The sequence below is a fragment of the Rhinopithecus bieti genome, unplaced genomic scaffold (assembly GCF_001698545.2).
Source record: "Rhinopithecus bieti isolate Rb0 unplaced genomic scaffold, ASM169854v2 scaffold_73682, whole genome shotgun sequence".
NCBI lineage: Eukaryota > Metazoa > Chordata > Mammalia > Primates > Cercopithecidae > Rhinopithecus > Rhinopithecus bieti.
Window position 1 is genome coordinate 548,047 of NW_016829166.1, and position 3,510 is coordinate 551,556.

Sequence of the window (3,510 nt, forward strand, 5' to 3'; positions counted from 1 at the left end):
GAGGAGGAAGAGGAGGAGGAGGAAGAGGAGGAGGAGGAAGAAGAGGAGGAGGAAGAGGAGGAGGAAGAGGAGACAGAGGAGGAGAAGGAAGAGGGGGAGGAGGAGAAGGAAGGGGGGAAGAAGAGGAGAAACAGGAGGAGGAGGAAGAGGAGGAGGAGGAAGAACAGGAGGAAGAGGAAGAGGAGAAGAAGGAAGAGGAGAAGAAGGAAGGGGGAGGAGGAAGAGTGGGAGGAGGAAGAGGGGGAGGAAGAGGAGGAAGAACAGGAGGAAGAGGAGGAAGAACAGGAGGAAGAGGAGGAGAAGAAGGAAGGGGAGGAGGAAGAGGAGGAGGAACAGGAGGAAGTACAGGAGGAAGAGGAAGAGGAGAAGAAAGAAGAGAGGGAGGAGGAAGAGGGGGAGGAAGAGGAGGAGGAGAAAGAACAGAAGGAGGAAAAGGGGGAGGAAGGGGAGGAGGAGGAAGAACAGGAGGAGGAAGTGGGGAGGATGAAGAGGAGGAGGAGGAAAAAGAGGAGAAGGAAGAGGGGGAGGATGAGAAGGAGGAAGAGGAGGAGAAGGAAGAGGAAAAGAAGGAGGAGGAAGAAAAGGAGAAGAAGGAAGAGGGGGAGGAAGAAGAGGAGGAGGAGGAAGAGGAAGAGAAGGGGATGATCACGATAATACCTGGCCAGATCTTTCCTTTTTCTGGCTCATGGAGTCTCTGAGAAATGGAGGAGTGATCTCTGGCTTTCCAAGGCATACCCTACAAAGGTTGGGGGCTCACTGTTGTGTAGAGGCTTCCCAGCCTGCCTAGTTACCTCATGACTTGGGGAAGATGGTTACACAGAATCCTCGAAATCTCTCTGAAGACAGGATTTCAGTGTGGCACAGCTGGTGAGTTCCCCTATCCTGGAAAGCTTCAAGGTTCTGAATCAATATTCTTTTTTAAATCCATAACATGGAGTTTCTTTCTTATTACAAAAGTAATAGGTGCACATTACCTTTTTTAAAAGTCAGAAAACATATAAAAGTATAAAAGAAAAAAATTTAAATGTTCATAATCCTATGATTTATATAATTGTTTAATTCTTAAATACTACTATGGCTACTGAGCTAATAATTTAAAATAAACTAAAGCAAATTAAACAGGAAAGTTAATATCACATCTGAAAATCACAATACAAAAAAAGGATTGGAAAATGTCTGAAATGAATACAGGCATTATTCTAAATAGTTTCTAGGCCGGGCACGGTGGCTCACGCCTGTAATCCCAGCACTTTGGGAGGCCAAGGCAGGCAGATCACGAGATCAGGAGATCAAGACCATCCTGGCTAACACGGCAAAACCCCATCTGCACTAAAATACAAAAAAAAAAAAAAAAAATTATCCAGGCATGATGGCAGGCGCCTATAGTCCCAGCTACTCGGGAAGCTGAGGGAGGAGAATGGCGTGAACCCAGGAGGCTGAGCTTGCAGTGAGCCAAGATCGGGCCACTGCACTCCAGCCTGGCCAACAGAGCAAGACTCCATCTCAAAAAAATAAATAAATAAAAATTAAAAAATAATAATTTCTAATTTTTTTTTAAGGTGGGATTTCAATATGATACTTGGTTTAACTTAAGTTTCCTTTATCCTGTAGCTTTTCTTGACCTGGATCTAAACATTTGGAAAGTGATAAATATATTCCTCGAGGGATGAATTTTAAAGCAAATCACCTATGCCAAATAATTTATCGTGTGTGAAAACTAGTCTCAGTATTTAATTGCTGGCATTTTGGTTTGTTGTTCTCGTTGCATAAGTTATGCACAGTGTTTGCTCTGGTTCCTTTCTTTGTCTCTGCCTCTTTTAATTCGACAGTCAGAAACTAAGATTGTCACTTCACAGGGAAAAAGAAGGCAAGGAAGTAAAACCACAGTAGTGCGGATTCCATTATTTGAAAAATGTGATTAAGTGTAGACAGGTGCTGATTTTCTTCAACAAGTCAGTCTTCTTTTACTGTTAATATGAATTAAAAGCTTAATCAAGATAAAATGCTTAAAATATTTATAAAACAAGCTTGCCTTACGTATTTTGGAGTCATAAAACTTGTCTGTTCATTAAAAAACAACCTTTTTTTAATCCTAGTTATGTTATGCATAATATTTACCTTCAGGTATTAAAATCATTTAAAATAAAATCCTTTGTTTTTTTCTTTGAACTACTCCGAAATAGTAAGATTTTACTGCATTAAGCTTTCCAGGATATTATTGCCTGGAAATACTTCTTTTTTTTTCTTTATAGCTTTTGTATCTGTCTTTTTTCTTTTAATCACACAAAAATATGTGTCTTTGGGTGTGGTGGCACAGATGTGTAGTCCCAACTACTCAGGAGGCTGAGGCAGGAGGATCACTTGAGCCCAGGAGTTCAAGTCCAGCCTGAGCAACACAGTGAGACCCCACCATCTCAAAAAAAAAGTGTCCATTATTTTAAAAGTTAAAATTCTAGCTAAGTTTTAAAACATTTAAAAGATGTGGAGATCTGAACTTGAACCATAGGTATGTGACAAAGTAGAGATATTTATAAGGAATATTCCATTTAAATTTCAATTTATTTTCCAGGATTTAGGCAGTTAAAACACACAGATTTATCTCCAAACTTATTTTATTTTAAAATGATTGCACGTTGACTGTGACTACCAAAGTCGCTATTAGTTTTCTTCTCTGTAACCAAATAGAAATAACTAATTCAACCCGCAAGCTGAACTATACCTAATTAGTCAGAAACAAGTGCTTTTTAATTCCATTTGTAAAATGTCCAAGGGAAAAGAGTCCCAGTTTGCCTGAATAATCTGTTACTAAATTTCCTCCCTGCTCTTAATAGCTCTACCATAAAGAAGCCCTTCATTACAGTTCATTCAAATCTCTTAAGCCATAACTTAACCCCGTTTCTTCTCCTGGGATTGGTTGTGTTGAATTTATTGCCTTTGATTTTCACTTCTTTCAAGACATGTGGATTGATTTATAGGTTGCTTTGGCTTCTTCCTGTTTGATAGCAGTCATCAACCCGTGCCTATTTGTTCGGTAGGAACAATTATTTGAGCTCCATACGTGCCATACACATTCACAAATTCCACTTTTAAACTCAGTTTCTAAAACAGTTATGACCTATAGGCCTGCTTTTCTGGTAAAAATTCATAAACCCTTGTACAAATTATACAAGAAATGCTCAAATGCATTCTTACTGTAAAAGATTCAAAAATATAAAGTGTGTAGAATAAAACACTAGAGCATCCTTTCCTCTCCCCCACCCCATTTCCAGTCCTTTTACTATGTACATTTTCTGTCCAATTCCTAGACATTCTGTCAGCGTGTTTTGAATTTTTTCCTGCCCAGACTTGATTAGGCCTTATTTTCTCTGTGTAGCACTGGAAGAAATGCAGATTCATAGACTCAGACAGACAGTTAAGCATGTGTCAAAAAAGACTCTTGTATCTTCCTGCGGAGGCTGGGCATTCGGGTCTAGCAGCTGGTTATTTTTTTTTTTTTTTTTTTTTTTTTTT

At 39.4% G+C, this 3,510-nt stretch overlaps 1 protein-coding gene across 2 annotated transcripts in view; it reads right to left on the minus strand.

Moving 5' to 3' along the window:
• Nucleotides 1–3,510, minus strand: part of LOC108523904 (uncharacterized) — a 130,493-nt gene that overhangs the window by 62,782 nt on the left and 64,201 nt on the right. The window lies entirely within an intron of this gene.